Genomic DNA, 18,523 nt, shown 5'->3' on the forward strand with positions numbered 1-18,523 from the left:
AGTATAGCATACCCAAGCAATTATACTTTTTTAAATACAAACACATATTAAATGATCATAGTTTGTAAAATATATATTTTTATATCACCTACCGCAGTCCACACTGTGTGTATGGAGTCACAGTTATTAAAGCATTGGACATCTACTATGAATGGATAAAATTAAAAATGTTTACTGTTATATATGTGAATAAACACACAAATAAACACAATAGACGATATCACGACTATTAAATATTATTGCGGTCATGTCAATTTATTGTACGATAAATCGATAATGTAATTATTGTGACAGGCCTTCATGTAGTAACTTAAATTGACTGTTAAACAAACCAAAATACTCTGCAATACACTCTGATGAGTGCCAGTTTCATCCGTTACATTGTTTTGGACAGATTTTGCTGTGACTGCATTGTTGTTAATGGATACTGTCAAAGTTCTTGAAATTCTTCTATTTGAATTGATTGACCATATTTTTCTTTCCTGAAATCATTTTATCTTCACTTAGTTGAGTTGTTAGAACATTAGAACATCATTGGATTATAAGACTGACTCATTATGTGACACTAGTAAGGAACAGGGGTGTCACCATGTTTTCCTTGTAAAGCTAAGCTAAGTTAAGTAAACTTAAAGCCAAACAAGTGCTGGATGTTAATCTACACAGATTTCTCTCCTGAAAACTGTTTATTTAGGTGAGTAAAGCGCTTCCATTTATTTACAGTAAGCTTAGATTTAAAGATTTTCCACTAAGGCAAGGTGCAGCAGCATTAGCATTAGCGTTAGCGGCTAACTGCTAGCCGCAGATGGTATTTGCTAGCGCTAGTAAATACCATCCAACAGAGCTACACTGAGAAACCCTCAGTGTTCAGGTAACCCAGGATGATATTAGCTAGCGGTACAGTCAGATATACTTGACTCTGAATGGCAAAAGAGCTAGCTAGCGCTTTGCGCAGTTAGCAGCTAATGCTAATACTGCTCCAGTCCTGAGTCTCTGTGCTGGAGAACTAACTGAAACTCTGCTTCTAAATACCGGATTGGGAAAATTCATACATAAGGAACACCATCGATTTTTGGGAGAATTAAAGTGTTTTAAGTGCGATTCTAAAGCTATTCACTGTATACCTGTAACTTTACCACTTAACAAAACTTTAATTTAACTGATGCTCTCAAACACATTAAAAGAGGCAAGAACTTCAAGTCATTAACTCTTGATGAGTTCAGCACAGCTGTTAACTGAAAGCCTGAATTCCAGGTGACTCTACCTTATAAAGCTGATCAATCAATCCACCTTTATTTTTGACTCGGATGTACATTGAGGGCATTGACATGACAGAGAAAATAATAGCTAAATTTAATTGTTTTAAAATAACAGTAAATAAAATATAAAAATAGATAATCAATAAAAATAGAATTAGAATAAAATAAAATAAAAAATAATTTTAATTGATAAAAAATTAAGATCAAATGAAAATAAGATTAACGCAACAAAAAATAGTTGAAATGAGCTAAAACTAACTTTTACATAATACAATAAAAATACAAATAAATAAATGAACTAAAAAAAATAAAAGCAATAATAATAATAAAAATAAAAGTAATAAAAACAATCAAAATAAGTTAAAAAGCAATAATACAAAAGTATTTTAAAATAATAATAATAATAATAATAATAATAATAATTAATAAAAATAAGGAAACAGATAAAAAGAAAAAAAAACTAAAAGAAGAACTAAAATAAAAATAAAACTTAAGAATAAATAAGATTAGGTAAAACAGGTATAGGCGGTCTGAAGTTGGTTAGATATTAATAGTTTAAAATGATAATTAGTTTAAGTGTTTCCTGTAGTGAATTTCAGCTCACTGCTGCTGCTCTGTAGCTAAAAGCAGATTTTCCCAGTTCACTAAAAACTTTTGGAACCTGGCAGCTGATCCAATCACTAGAGCGAGTCTGATAATTACTGTTTTTTACATTCATCAATGAAGTGATGTATTCTGGCAAATGACCGGAGAGTGTCTTATAAATAAAAATCAACCAGTGTGTTTAGCTGACAATCTCAATGAGGATTCTTCCTCACCTCATTGATCATTCTGCGCTGTGCTCTTACAGTCACCTTTACAGGACTTTACTACGCCTAGGGAGAGTAGCTTCAGTAACAGTGCTGAACTTTCTCCATTTGTAGATTGTCTGTCTTACAGTGGACACATATACATCAAGGCTTTTAGAGATACTTTTTTTTTTAACCCTTTCCAGCTTCATGCTACAAGTCAACAATTCTTGAACGCATGTCTTCTGAGAGCTTGATCTTTTTTTGCGAGACATAATTCACAGCAGGTGCAGCTTTTTGAAGAATTTAAAGTCTGTATTTGGAGTGCTGTTAGTCTTCTGTCGCTTCCAGCTTTCTAACATCTGCTTTTCTTTCTTTCTGAGCCGAGCTGAGCTTTAAGAAGCTTTGTGGTCTGTGTCGACAGGGCAATGATGGATGTTTCCCACTTTATCTCAATGTTCACAATCTGCTGAGCGCCTCCATGGCAACAGGCAGGGCTCTTCTTCTTAATTCCGATTTAATTTGTGGGATCTTAATTGCATTAGCGTAACGTTTGCCGGTCCACGGATCTGAGACGCTCTGAATGGCGGCAGTCAGGTAGGGCTAAACTGGAAAAACGTTAATTAAAGGGCGTCTGATAGCTGAAAAAGTTCCTCGTTTGTTACGTTAAGGACTTTTTTCATAGAGTTTCAAAATAATTGGCATCTATAGGGCTTGGACAATCAAACTGAAACTGAAACACCTGTCATTTTAATGTGGGAGGTTTCATGGCTAAATTGGAGCAGCCTGGTGTTCAATCTTCATTAATTGCACATTATTGCACCAGTAAGAGCAGAGTGTGAAGGTTCAATTAGCAGGGTAAGAGCTCAGTTCTGCTCAAAATATTGCAATGCACACAACATTATTAGTGACATACCAGAGTTCAAAAGAGGACAAATTGTTGGTGCACGTCTTGCTGGAGCATCTGTTACCAAGACAGCAAGTCTTTGTGATGCATCAAGAGCCACGGTATCCAGGGTAATGTCAGCACACCACCAAGAAGGACCAACCACATCCAACAGGATTAACTGTGGATGCTGTAAGAGGAAGCTGTCTGAAAGGGATGTTCGGGTGCTAACCCGGATTGTATCCAAAAAACATAAAACCACGGCTGATCAAATCACGGCAGAATTCAATGTGCACCTCAACTCTCCTGTTTCCACCAGAACTGTCCGTCACCACAATACATTATTGTGCTCTAAAACCAGGTGTTTCAGTTTCATTGTCGGTAGTAAAGGAATAGGGAGGTATTGTCAAATTAACCTAAATAAGGCCAATGATTTACACCCCTAATTAAATCTGGGGTTAAATGGCTTTGGGAATTCTGCAGGTCAATCTGGGTCAGGTCCAGGTTCATATCTGACCAGAGCTTTAACTGAACAAGATCTGAGGTCCGGCCTAATGACCAGCATGCCTCAGGATGTCCTCATTCTCTCGCTGTGTTTAAATTGGGATTAAAGGTGTAACTGGGTGGATCTAGGGGGATTATGGGGGCAGAAGAAGCGTTGCACGTAAGCAACCGAACAGCATGACTGACAGATGCTCTGCATGCTAATGAATGAGAAATCTGGCTTTCAGATTCCACCCTGTCCACACTGTGGGTCTACGTCCCTGAGTAAATACAGGCTTTGGACAAGGACAGCTCATATTGCTCTATTTTATTGATCTATAGTGCACCGGTAGTTTGTGGATCATGCAATTGGATTTAGGGTGAAATACACCAATCAGTGTGCCCAGTTTCTAATCCCTTTAAGAGTCAGGTGAGCTCTGACTTTGGCACGTTTGTTCGTATCTTAATAGTGCAGCGCTTTTTACGAGTCTCAGCTGAGACAGATACTAAGCTGCTTGTTCACACTGTGAAGATACACCAGCACATCTATTTAAGGGAACAGTAATGTTATTATTATTTATTATATATATATATATATATATATATATATATATATATATATATATATATACACACACAAACACACACACACACAGGAACATACGTATATGTATTATTATATTATTTTTATAATATTAATAATTATAATAATAATAAATTAATATTACTATCAATATTACTATTAATAATATTAGTATACTATCTATTAATATAATATATATCAACAATAAAAGTTTTAAAAATGTAAAAAATAAGTTTAATGTTTTAAAATAGATTGGATTTTCGAGTATTTATTTAGTCATATGTATCTTTAGGAGTATAATGTTGTTAATTACAACACATTTCTACGTTTTTAGGGTGTAATAGTGAATAAATACTGCATATTGGCAGTGTTGAATCGATATTTGTGGATCGATTGAGTACGCTGTTTTGGGGGAGGAGTCAACAAAGACGTTCTTTAACCTCGTTCGTTAATTTTCACGTTGCAAAGCTCTTTGGGAAACACTCGCAGAACTGGCTCGTTCTTTACACACGTCATTCGTTAGTTCGTTCGTTATTCGCTAAGATTGATCGTTTTCGGGAAACCCACCCCTGCACAATAATTCTACTTTGAAGCTGAACTGCTTGAATTCAAAAGTGCTATAGCAACACAGAGAAAGCATTTTAGAAAATGATGCTTGCTCTTACAGCCTACAACAGGGGTGTCCAAACCTTTTTTGTTGGGGGCCAGAAGGAGAAATATATTTGAAGTCACACAGACTCTGTAATAAAACTAATAATGAAATAAACCACTTTAAATAATACTTTTTCCTGATTACGTTTATGTACACACCATTTTACTTGACTTACTATCTTTATCTTTGACAGTGTTGTGTAAAGTAAGATTTTTCTAATTGATGTTTCATTTCATGATTACGCCAAAAAAAAAACTCCTTAATTACGCCAACTTTTAGACTCTTTGGCCCGTTTTTCTGCGCAACAACTGCGCACCCTCTCCGCTTTTAGACTCTTTGGCCTGTTTTTTTGCGCTACAACTGAGCACTCTCTCCACTTTTAGACTCTTTGGCCCGTTTTTCTTCGCTAGAAATGCGCACCCTCTCCGCTTTTAGACTCTTTGGCCCGTTTTTCTTCGCTAGAAATGCGCACCCTCTCCGCTTTTTGACTCTTTGGCCCGTTTTTCTGCGCTAGAAATGCGCACTCTCTCTGCTTTTAGACTCTTTGGCCCGTTTTTCTGCGCTAGAAATGCGCACTCTCTCTGCTTTTAGACTCTTTGGCCCGTTTCTGACACCTAGCGTTCAAACTTTGAATCTCATATTATAAAAACCTGCTTAACAGCGGGCCAACTTTAAAGGATTCAAGGATTCAAGGAGATTTTATTGTCATTCGCATCTTATGTGGTACATGAGGTGGAACGAAATTGTGATCTCACGATCCAGTTTACACCCAGGAGCTGTTATTAAATAGATATATAGATAAAAGTACAATAAAGGAATACAATAAAAATAGAATATACAAAATAGTTAAAGATAAATACCCCAAATGAAATAAATAGAAAGAGTAGACAGGTTGCAACAACAAGTCCAGAGTGCAAATGTGCTATAGCAGCATGAAATGAATTAGAGCAGTAGAAAATAAAGTGTCTCAGTGCGGGTAAAGTGACCGTGTTTGTGCAGTAATTGTCCTTGTGTCCGTGCAGTGTGTTGTTAAGTGGAGTTTAAGAGTCTTACAGCTTCCGGAATGAAGCTGTTCCTCAGTCTGGTTGTTTTGCACTTGATGCTCCGCAGCCTCCGTCCTGAGGGAAGCGGGACAAAAAGTGCATGTGCTGGGTGGGTGGGATCCTTCCTGATGCAGGTGGCCCTCTTCCTGCATCTGGAGGTGTAGATGTCAGCTTTCATTCTATTTCTAAAATACCTTTAGTAATGTTTAGAAATATCCAGTTTTATTTAAAACACACTTTTTGAGGGCTTTAATACTTTAGTTCACTGCTAATGAACAGAACCTCCACAGAGTCTGGAAGCATCCTCCCGGTGGAAACGTCTCATTTGAAGTAGCAGAAAGCAGCTAAAAATGTCCTTCTCCAATAAAAGCCGGGACAGGACTGCTGCTGCTGAATGTCAGTGATGTGCAGATTATAATAATATCCACTATATTCAGAAACTCTCCTCTCTGGCTCTGAGCCCAGTATCTCCACCTGCTCCTCTACAGTTATAGAAACTGCAGACCATCTGCTGATGTACCGTCCAGTTTCTGACCACAGACATGGAGTTTATCCTGCTTTTGTTGGAGTAACTGTGTTTTTAACTCTATAAGATGCACTTAAAATCCTTTAATTGTCCTAAAATCCTAAAATCATCAGTATATCTTATTTTCCGGTGCTTCTTATGTATGAATTTTACCAGTCAGACATTAAGGAGCAGTAAATCCACTCTGCTGAAGTACAGAGTTAAACAGGAGTTTCTGTTTAGTTCTCCAGCTAAAATTTAGATTTTTATCTCATTGGTTCTGCCATTTTTTCAACCCCTAGATTTAAGGTTCTGGTTAGTTTTATCTCTAAAATTCATTATTTGTACTTCCACCCCTAGCTAAAATTGAGGTTCTGATTGGTTTTACCTCTAAAACTGACTATTTGTTGTCCCACCCTTAGCTAAAATTGAGGTTCTGATTGGTTTTACCTCTAAAACCGACTATTTGTTGTCCCACCCCTAACTAAAATTGAGGTTCTGATTGGTTTTACCTTTAAAACTGACTATTTCTTGCCCCACTCTTAGCTAAAATTGAGGTTCAGATTGGTTTTGCCTTTAAAACTGACTATTTGTTGTCCCACCCCTAGCTAAAATTGAGGTTCTGATTGGTTTTACCTCTAAAACTGACTATTTGTTGTCCCACCCCTAGCTAAAATTGAGGTTCTACCATTGAGTTTAACTCTCTGTTGCCCCACGCCTCCCTAGAATTGAGATTCTGATTGGCTTGTACTTTAAAACTGACTTTTTTCCCCCAATCTCCAGCTTATTTTGATAGGTTGGACTCATTTCTGTTCACTTTTACCACTGAAATATGCATTCTGATTGGTTCTGCCACTGAGTTTGACCATCTATTGCCTTGTCTACAGCTTATCTTGATAGGTTGAACTCCTTTTTGTCCACTTTTGCCATTGAAATAGAGATTCTGATTGGTTCTGCCATTGAGTTTGACTTTTCTTTTGACTTGTCTCCAGCTAATTTTGATAGGTTGGACTCATTTAGTCTACCTTTACCACTGAAATATAGATTCTGATTGGTTCTGCCATTGAGTTTGATTTTCTTTTGCCTTGTCTCTAGCTAATTTTAATAGGTTGGACTCATTTTACCAATATAATATGGATTCCGATTGGTCCTGATTGGTTCTACTATTGAGTTTGACTCTCTGTTGTCCATCCTCTAGCTAAAATTGACATTTTTATTGAATGTATTTCATGCATTTATTTTTGCATGACTATTAAACCCTTTCAGTATCTTTATTTTTTGGATTTTTTGTGAATGTTGTATTTTACGAGTAGAGTAATCTCTGTTTCTGGATGTTTATAGTATCTGGTGAGTAGGAGTAGAGTGGAGGGGGTTTTAGTGAAGTGGATGTTGGGAGTGTAGAGTGAATCTGTATTAGTTTGTGGGATGAGTCCGTGTGGAGAATCAGGAACACGGTTTGGGAGATGAGGACAGTTCCAGTCCTCGGCGAGTGATTCCTCTCGTTGCGGAGGCCGTGGCCTCTCTCTAGGCGCTGCTGTTGGGCTGTAATTGGTCTGTCAGTTTGATTGGCAGGTGCGGGGGAGTGTGTGTGTGTGAGTGGGAGGGGTCAGAGTGTGTCTGATGGTTTATACAGCAGGGTGATGATGATGATGATGATGATGATGATGATGAGGGTTAATGATGAAGCTCAGTGTGTGATAATGAACAGAAGCAGTAGAGATACTCTCTTTACCCCCTGACTCCCAGCCTGCCCTGCACTCCAGCTCCACCGCTGATCATCACACAGAATATTAATCAGATTAATATCAGATATCCTTTATGAACGAACATCAGATCAGAAACTTAATAAACCAGCCTGTATCCTTCAGTTCATCACTTGTACAGTAACTACAGAACAGAGGCTTTATGGTGAATATGGATTCCCTCATAGTGGATATGGGTTGGTGATGAACTGGTGATAAGCTGGTGATGAGCTGGTGATGAGCTGGTGATGGTACTGATGTAGAAGCGAGGTAACGAGCTGGTGATGGGCTGGTGATAAGCTGGTGATGGTACTGATGTAGAAGCGAGGTGTTGAGCTGGTGATAATCTGGTGATGGGCTGGTGATGGTACTGATGTAGAATTGAGGGGATGAGCTGGTGATGAACTGATAATAAGCTGGTGACAAACTGGTGATAAGTTGTTGATGGTACTGATGTAGAAGCCAGGTGATGAGCTGGTGATGATCTGGTGATGAGCTGGTGATATTAGCTGGTTATGAGCTGGTGATACGAGCTGGTGATGAGCTGGTAATGAGCTGGAGATACGAGCTGGTGATGAGCTGGTAATGAGCTGGTGATGGGTTGGTGAAAAGCTGGTGATGGGCTGGCAATAAGCTGGTGATGGTACTGATGTAGAAGCGAGGTAATGATCTGGTGATGAGCTGGTGATGGGCTGGTGATGGTACTGTTGTAGAATCGTGGTGATGATCTGGTGATGAGCTGGTGATATTAGCTGGTTATGAGCTGGTGATACGAGCTGGTGATGAGCTGGTAATGAGCTGGAGATACGAGCTGGTGATGAGCTGGTAATGAGCTGGTGATGGGTTGGTGAAAAGCTGGTGATGGGCTGGCAATAAGCTGGTGATGGTACTGATGTAGAAGCGAGGTAATGATCTGGTGATGAGCTGGTGATGGGCTGGTGATGGTACTGTTGTAGAATCGTGGTGATGAGCTGGTGATGAGCTGGTGATGAGCTGGTGATGGGCTGGTGATGGTACTGTTGTAGAATCGTGGTGATGAGCTGGTGATGAGCTGGTGATGGGCTGGTGATGGGCTGGTGATGGTACTGTTGTAGAATCGAGGTGATGAGCTGGCGATGAGCTCAGTCTGTATCTATGGAGACTGGGGTGAGGAGTTTAAAACAGCTGTACTGAGAATAAAGTAACTGGTTGCTCTCTAATCCCTCGTTCCTCTGAGTTTCTGAGAGCAGATAAAAGAGCTGAGCTCCGCCCACCAGCTCGCCTTTAAACACAGGATATCCTGTGCTTTCATTAACAAGGACTGCGGAGAAGATTCTCTAGATATTTCGCACAAATAAACCCGTAACATCTTCAACTTTTCAACTTCTGCTGCCATCATTAGATACACCCAGATTCCCACCCAAGTATGTGCATGACATATTATAGCTCTTTTTACAAATAACAGAAAAGTTCTTGACAAAACATGTTCATGAAGTTAAAAATTATGAGTTTCTTTGATTGTACCAAATTGTTAACCTTACATTTTTGCACAAAAGTAAGTTATTCTGCTGCTCCCTCGCTGCCTAGGAATTTTCGGTTTAGGAGCGTACCCCCTCAGTCTCACTTTCGTTTTTACATGGGCACCTAATGAATAAGGTGCATAATCGCTATGGTTGTAAACTGTAGTTGTAACTACATCATTCAAAGGCTGATATGTTGAGTACCAGCAGCTTGTGGGGATTAGTATGTACTAGGGGTTTAACAGTACGTGTACTCTTTATGAACTATGAAGTGTATTGTGCCCTGCCATAGGAAATGAATGGTCACTTTCCAGTGTGTTCGCAGGGTTAGGCGCTTGTACTGTCTCTCTCTCCTCTCTCTCTCTCACTCTAGCTCTCACTCGCGCTGCGTCTCCCTCTCTCTCTTTTTCTCTCTTAGAAATAAAATATAGATATACAGCACAAAATGATCACTACACTACACTACACTATTATTACTGTCTCCTCACAAAAATACTGTGAAATTGCAGCATAAAAAAAACAAATTATTAATTTTAATTCATTTTTAAGTGACTGACACCACTCATATAATTTAACTTTAATAAATGAATGCTGCTCTTATTAAATAGAACTTTTAAAAACTGAAGTGCATCTAGTAATATGCTTAGTAAAAAATAATAGTAGTTTAATCAGTTAAAGTAATGCTGTTGTTTTTGTTCTTAATAAAGCGCCACCTATCTATATTCATCTACACTTCCAAACCTCTTAGTGAGTTTTGAGTATGAACGTCTCGTAGATGAAGGAAAAAACAACTGTGAAGCTTTAAGCCCTCACTCAGAAACTCTCTGAAACTCGTCTCTCTTTCCTCAGAAGAGGAGTTTTTCTCTCCAGAGCTCCGAGCGTTATGAGTTCTGCTGGGATAAGGATGAAAATCAATCTGCTTCCACCCAGACTGGGCCAGAAAGAGAAAACACAATCCTCATTAAAATAAGCGTATGGATTTCACCATTTACCTATGAATAAGAAATGGGCCTGGCCCATTTACTCACGGCTGAGGAAACACAGGCGGCTGGAAGATAATGTAGGAAATTGGAGAGCTCTGTTCTGAAAACACTGAGTGATTAAACAGATCACACCCAGATCTCAGCATCAGGCATGTGGAATTGGGCAGAATGTGGTTTATACTCGACAACCAGGGTTTTGGCACAAGTTTCTTAGGCCAATTCCTATATTATACTCAGCAACCGGGGTGTTGGCACAGTCGTAAGGGCTCAATCCCATATTATACTCAGCAACCGGGGTGTTGGCACCGTCATATGGGCTAAATCCCTTAATATACTCAGTAACCGGGGCGTTGACACAGTCGTATGGGCTAAATCCCTTAATATACTCAGCAACCGGGGTGTTGACACAGTCATATGGGCTAAATCCCTTATTATACTCAGCATCCGGAGTGTTGGCACAGTCATATGGGCTAAATTCCTTATTATACTCAGCAACTGGGGCGTTGGCACAGTCGTAAGGGCTCAATCCCATATTATACTCAGCAACCGGGCCGTTGGCACAGTCGTAAGGGCTCAATCCCATATTATACTCAGCAACCGGGGTGTTGGCACAGTCGTATGGGCTAAATCCCTTAATATACTCAGTAACCGGGGCGTTGACACAGTCGTATGGGCTAAATCCCTTAATATACTCAGCAACCAGGGCGTTGACACAGTCGTATGGGCTAAATCCCTTATTATACTCAGCATCCGGAGTGTTGGCACAGTCATATGGGCTAAATTCCTTATTATACTCAGCAACTGGGGCGTTGGCACAGTCGTAAGGGCTCAATCCCATATTATACTCAGCAACCGGGCCGTTGGCACAGTCGTAAGGGCTCAATCCCATATTATACTCAGCAACCGGGGTGTTGGCACAGTCGTATGGGCTAAATCCCTTAATATACTCAGTAACCGGGGCGTTGACACAGTCGTATGGGCTAAATCCCTTAATATACTCAGCAACCAGGGCGTTGACACAGTCGTATGGGCTAAATCCCTTAATATACTCAGCAACCGGGGCGTTGACACAGTCGTATGGGCTAAATCCCTTAATATACTCAGCAACCAGGGCGTTGACACAGTCGTATGGGCTAAATCCCTTAATATACTCAGCAACCGGGGTGTTGACACAGTCATATGGGCTAAATTCCTTATTATACTCAGCAACTGGGGCGTTGGCACAGTCGTATGGGCTAAATCCCATATTATACTCAGCAACCGGGCCGTTGGTACAGTCGTATGGGCTAAATCCCATATTATACTCAGCAACCGGGGTGTTGGCACAGTCGTATGGGCTAAATCCCTAATTATACTTAGCAACCGGGGTGTTGGCACAGTCTTATGGCCTAAATCCCATATTATACTCAGCAACCGGGGCGTTGGCACAGTCTTATGGGCTAAATCCCTAATTATACTCAGCAACCGGGGTGTTGGCACAGTCGTATGGGCTAAATCCCATATTATACTCAGCAACCGGGGTGTTGGCACAGTCGTATGGGCTAAATCCCATATTATACTCAGCAACCGTGGTGTTGGCACAGTCGTAAGGGCTCAATCCCATATTATACTCAGCAACCGGGGTGTTGGCACAGTCGTAAGGGCTCAATCCCATATAATACTGGGAAACCGTGGTGTTTGCAAAAGCATTCTGGACTAATTCCTATATTATACCAGGTCATTGGTACAACTTCTCGAGTCCCATTTTAAAATGGCTTGGGCTGATATTAATATTTATATAAATGGCTCAGGTAAATTAGCATATTATACTTAGCAACCGCAGTGTTGGCCCAGTTGTCCAATATTATACTCATCAACCAGAGTGTTAGCATAAATGGCTTGGAACAATTCCCATACTATACTCAGCAATTGGGGTGTTGGCACAGTTGTTCGGGCAGATTCCTATATTAACCCCGGCAACTGGGGTGTTGGCACAGTCATATTGGCTAAATCCCATATTATACTTGGCAATCGGGGTGTTTGCACAAGCATCTTGGACTAATTCCCATATTATACTTAGCAGCCGGGGTGTTGGCACAGTTGTTTCGGACAGATTCCTATATTATACTCAGCAACCAGGGTGTTGGTACAACTTCTTGGGGTGATTCCCATGCTATAATGGCTTGGGCAAATATTCATATTCATGTAAGTGCTTTAGGTTAATTATCATATTATACTCAGCAACCACGGTGTTGGAACAAGCAGCTTGGTAAGTTTCCACTCATTAAACTCAGAAACCAGGGTATTGATACAACTTCTTGGGCTGATTCCCTTGTTATAATGGCTCGGGCCGATATTCATATTTATATAAGCGGCTCAGGTAAATAAGCATATTATACTCAGCAACCGGGGTGTTGGCACAAGTGTCTTGGGCTGATTCTCATATTATAGTCTGCAACTGCTGTGTTGTCACAGTCGTCTGGGGCAGATACCTATATTATACTTATCAACCGGGGTATTGGTACAAGCTTCTTGGGCTGATTCCCATGTTATAATGGCTCAGGCCAATATTCATATTTATATAAGTTATACTATACTATATATATATATATATATGTTATACTTAGCAACCGGAGTGTTGGCCTAGTTGTCTCAGGCAGATTCCCATATTTCACATATTTTCACATAAATATCTCAGGCTGATTCCTATACTATACTCAGCATCCGGAGTGTTGGCACAGTCGTCTCAGGCAGATGCCCATATTATACTTAGCAACTAGGTTGTTGGCACAAGCATTTTGGGCTGATTCCTATATTATACTCAGCAACAGGAGTGTTGGCACTTATTTGACTGATTCCCATGCAATAATGGCTTGGGTTGATATTTATAAACATATAAGCGGCTCAGATTAGTTAGCATATTATACTTAGCAACCAGAGTGTTAGCAGAGTTGGCTCAGGCAGATTCCTATATTATACTCAGCAACCGGGGTTTTGACACAGTTGTATTGTTGGTACAGTCATCTTGGGCTAAATCCCATATTATACTGAGCAATTGGGGTGTTGGCATAAATGACTTTGGCTGATTCCCATATTATACTCAGCAACCAGGGTATTGGCACAGTCGTCTCGGGCAGAATCCCATATTATACTTAGCAATTGGGGTGTTGGCATAAATGCCTCTGGCAGATTGCTGTATTATACTCAGCAACCAGGGTGTTGGCACAAGCATCGTAGGCTGATTCCTATATTATACTCAGTAATTTGAGTGTTAGCATACATGTCTTGGGCAGATTCCTATATGATACTCAGCATCCGGGGTGTTGGCATTAATATATATGTATCTTCTTCATACAGTCCTAATCTGTTGCCGATACTTCAGGCTTTAATGAGGATGTTATACAGTATTAATCAGATAATGGTAGCAGTGAATAATCAGTAGGTACTGAAGGCCGGTCTGTTTTGTTTCCGGGCTCTTCTCTCCGGTGCAGTGTAGCGCTGGTTGACGGTGGCGGACGGCTTTTGTGTGCTGAAGGTGATGGAATGTTCAATCACTCTGCTAACTGAGGCACAGCCGTCCCCATTGATTTACTGACACATCTCCAGCGAGAGCCGTTCACACACAGCTTACACTGCTCTTCTGCAAATGTGTGCTTTCACAGTGTAAACACACCGCCGAGGATCCAGTAATCCTTCTAATACACTCACTCCCCACCACGGGAGACTCTTATCTTACTGTAGCTTAATATAGAGAAAATCCACTGAAATTAAGATGTGGAAAAAGTCATTCAGAGCAAGGCTGTAGCCATGAACATTGAACATCAGTGGGGACAAAAACTGTTAAGTTTGGCTGCTGTGTCTGTTAGCATTGTGGTTCCAAGTCGAGTCCAGTTGAGGCTGGCTGTTAGCATTATACTAGTGCATCTCAAAAAGTTCATTAAATATCATTGAGAAGTTCCTTTATTTCGTTTATTTCTTTTATTCTTCATAATTATGTCTTACAACCAATGAAAACCCAAAAATAAATGTCTCAGAAAATTAGAATATTATAGCAGACCAATTGGTGCTTTTGGCAGTGCGGGCAGTGTGAAGCCAAGTCCTGCTGGAAAATGAAATCTGCATCTCCAAACCATCACTGATAGCTTAAAAGTTTCCACCAATCAGTGATGGTTTGGAGAGACATGTCATCTGCTGGTGTTGATCCACTGCTGCTACCCCATCAGCAGCCGGAGTCCGAGAGAGAGAGCGGAGTTGGTTATGCCTTTAATTAAAGGTCTCACTACATAATTTTTTATTCATTTTAAAGTGTCTAGTTGCGTCTCTAGTATTAATTAATGTCATGTGAGCTAGTTTTGTGGAAAAAAAAGTGCTCCGGTGATCCAGTATAACACTGCTTTAGTCTGGTGGAGGAGTGGAGTGGAGAAACGATAGGATTTGACTCTTGCTCAATGAATATTCATACATGCAAAAACATATCGCCTGTGATTGGCTAACAGCACTGCAACACCAGGAGGCAACGAGATTTTTTTAAAATAAAGACATTTTTACACTAATAACAGTCTTTGAAATGTCATATGTTACTTTACAACATGTGTAATAATGCCCTGCTGAGTGCAGTTCAGCCACTGACCTAGAGTCTCTCTAAAACACCAAATCCACCGGAGATCCTATTTAAACCTATAGTTACACACAGAGGTGGGTAGTCCTGGTCCAGGTCCCTGGGGTGGATTTTTACTTTTAACTAGTGTAAACAGAACTGTTCTAAACTGTTTTTACACCTACCTATCTCAATTGTACTTGGCTGGTGGTGTTTTTCCTCCATAGACTAATTCTAACCATTTGTTTCTTAGCTCTGAATTACTGGGTAAAGTATATAAACACTGATGTGTTATTCGCACAAATAACACAGGAATGAACTGCATGCTGTTCCTAGCTCTGTTAGCTTCTATCTGACAGGAAAGAAAAAGTAGATTTTAGAGGAAGGACATTTTTAATGGTGTTTTCACACCTGTTGATGAATTGGTTGATAGTTTGAGTTTGTTTACTTAGTTCTTTTGGTTACTCGGTTTGGTTTGTTTTCACACAGGTAAAACCTAAACACGGCAAAATGTGTGCAAACAAACTAGAGAGAAAACAGCTTAGCACAGATAAGCAGCAAAAACAGCGCTGTTTCTAAGTGTAGTAAATATCTGAGTAATAAATCAGGTTAAACTGCACCTGAACAGCTGTTTGTCTCAAACCTAAGAAAGAGTACATTGGACAGTTGCGTCAGATCGATATTGAATAGAAGCACTCTATTTGGAGTTTGTTTGGGATATGCCAAAAGTCATGGGACACCATACTAGTTGTCTATATAAATCTACAAATCTAACCGTGTCGCTTTTTGTGGATTTGAAGTGGAGTTAATTAATGAATTAGTTGTTGAAAAAAATATAAAAAATGAAAGTATTTAGTAATGTAAAAACATGTTTCGCCTGTTTTCACACATTGAAAACCCTAAACACGGCAAAAATCACCCAAATAAACTAAAAGGGTTCAGAGTAAAAGAAGCTTAGCATGGCTCAGCAGCTGTGTAATAATAAATCTGGTTAAACTGCACCTTAACAGCCCTTTATCTCAAACCTGAGGAGTGTATTTGATAGTCGCGTCAGATCGATGTTGGATCACATTCTCACCACAAATAGAACCACTCTATTTTGAGTTTGTTTGGGATATGCCAAAAGTCATGGGATACCATTCTAGTTCTCTATATAAATCTACAAATCTAACCGTGTCGCTTTTTTGTGGTTTTGATGTGAAGTTAATGAATAAATCAGCTGATGAAAGAAATGTAAACGATGAAAGATTTAGTCATGTAAACACGTTTCGTCTGTTTTCACACATTTAAAAACCTAAACAAACCAAAATGCGTTCAGAGTAAAAATAGCTTAGCATAGATCAGCAGCAAAAACAGCGTTGTTTCTAAATGTAGTAAATATCTGGTAATAAATCAGGTTAAACTGCACCTGAACAGCCGTTTATCTCAAACCTGAGGAACATATTTAACAGTCGTGTCAGATCGATATTGAATAGAAGCCAAAAGTCATGGGACACCATACTAGTTCTCTATATAAATCTACAAATCTAACCGTGTCGCTTTTTTGTAGATTTGATGTGAAGTTAATGAATGGATCAGCTGATGAAAGAACTATAAAAGATGAAAGACGTTACATTAGCGTTAGTGTTAGCTTTAGCGCCGCTTTAATTGCACTCTCGGATGCACAAAGAGCTTGTTCTCGGCTCGTTCATCACGCTGGAGATCGCTGAGGGGACGGAAAGCTGCTCGCTACCCGCCGCGCCGAGCTCGTCTCGGAAAATGACACGGAATTATTAATGAGGAGCTGCTTTTTGAAGCAGAAAAGCGTTTTGGCGTGATTTGTTTGTCTTTTCCCAGCTGTAGTTTTCTTCTTTTTATATTACGAAGAAGAAGAAGAGGAGCAATCTTATTGAGGAGGTTATTAGTTTGGGACAGATGGAGCAGCATCTTCTCATTAGAGCATGCCCTGTGAGCGTGGAGCTACCTGGACCGTGACGGTGTGTGTGTGTGTGTGTGTGTGTGTGTGTGTGTGTGTGTGTGTGTGTGTGTGTTGCGACATAAAATGACACCTTGTTTAGTTCAGCACATCACTGGCATCAGGTTAGATTTAGCTGGGCGACATTATATACACTGGTGCATCTAAAAACATTAGAATATCATTAAAAAAAAGTTACTTTATTTCAGTAATTCTGTTAAAAATGTGAAACTCATATATTATATAGATGTATTAAACACAGAGTGATCTATTTTAAGTGTTTATTTATTTTATTGTTGATAATTATGGCTTACAGCCAATAAAAATCCAAAATCAGTGTCTCAGAAAATTAGAATATTATATAATAAAGAACAATTGGTACTTTTGGCAGTGTGGGCAGTGTGCCAAATCCTGCTGGAAAATGAAATCCGCATGGTTGAACTTGATAATAAAACACAGTGGATCAACACCAGCAGATGACATGTCTCTCCAAACCATCACTGATCATCAGTAAATTTTACATTTCATTTAAAGTAAATTAAGGGATCAGAGTCTGGAGGAAGAGTGGAGAGACACACAGTCCAAACTGCTCGAGGTCTAGTGTGAAGTTTCCACCAATCAGTGATGGTTTGGAGAGTCATGTCTGTCATCTGCTGGTGTTGATCCACTGTGTTTTATTATCAAGTCTAAAGTCAGTGCAGTTTTGTTTTCCCACAAAATCTCACAGCACTTCATATCTTACAGCTTCCCTCTGCTACTGACAATATATAATATTCTAATTTTCTGAGACACTGTACAATAAAAGAAATAAATACTTAAAATAGATCATTCTGTGTGTTTAATACATTTATATAATATAATAATGAGTTTCACTCATCTGCTGACACAGATGTTCAAATGCACTAGATTAATACTAAAGTCATTCAAAATATTAAGAAAAACATGAAACTGAAATTATTTAGTAAAGAAAAAAAGTGTAAAACGATCCAGAATATTTTTTTTATATTTTAGATTCTTTAAAGTAGCACCTCTTGTTTAGATAGAGACAGTTTTGAACATCTCTGCTGGATTTTCTCAGTCAGTTTTATGAGGTAGAGTCACCTGGAATTCAGGCTTTCAGTTAACAGCTGTGCTGAACTCATCAAGAGTTAATTACTTGAATTTCTTGTCTCTTAATAAAGTGTTTGAGAGCATCAGTTAAAGTAAAGTAGTGAAGAGGTAGAGTTACAGGTATACAGTGAATAGTGAATATTTGAGTAATGTTCGAATCCAGGTTATGAGAAGAAAGAACTACTAGAAAAAAAAGGAAGGTCAGTCAATCCAAACAAAAGAATTTCAACTTTGAAAGTTGACCATCAAAAGCATTATACTGATGAAACTGGCACTCATCAGGACCGCCCCGGGAAAGGAAGAGCAAGAGTTACCTCTGTTGCACAGGATAAGTTCATATTATTTTCAGAGTATTTTGGTTTGTTTAACACTTTTAAGTTACTACATGATTCCGTATGTGTTTCTTTACGTCTTGATGACGTCAGTATTAATTTACTATGTAGAAAAAATATATAAAATAATT

At 39.3% G+C, this 18,523-nt stretch overlaps 1 protein-coding gene across 2 annotated transcripts in view; it reads left to right on the forward strand.

The window, feature by feature from the left end:
* Positions 1 to 18,523, forward strand: part of slc44a5a (solute carrier family 44 member 5a) — a 150,230-nt gene that overhangs the window by 54,923 nt on the left and 76,784 nt on the right. The gene's annotated exons all lie outside the window — the stretch shown is intronic.

The sequence above is a fragment of the Astyanax mexicanus genome, chromosome 4 (genome assembly GCF_023375975.1).
Source record: "Astyanax mexicanus isolate ESR-SI-001 chromosome 4, AstMex3_surface, whole genome shotgun sequence".
In the NCBI taxonomy this organism is placed as follows: domain Eukaryota; kingdom Metazoa; phylum Chordata; class Actinopteri; order Characiformes; family Acestrorhamphidae; genus Astyanax; species Astyanax mexicanus.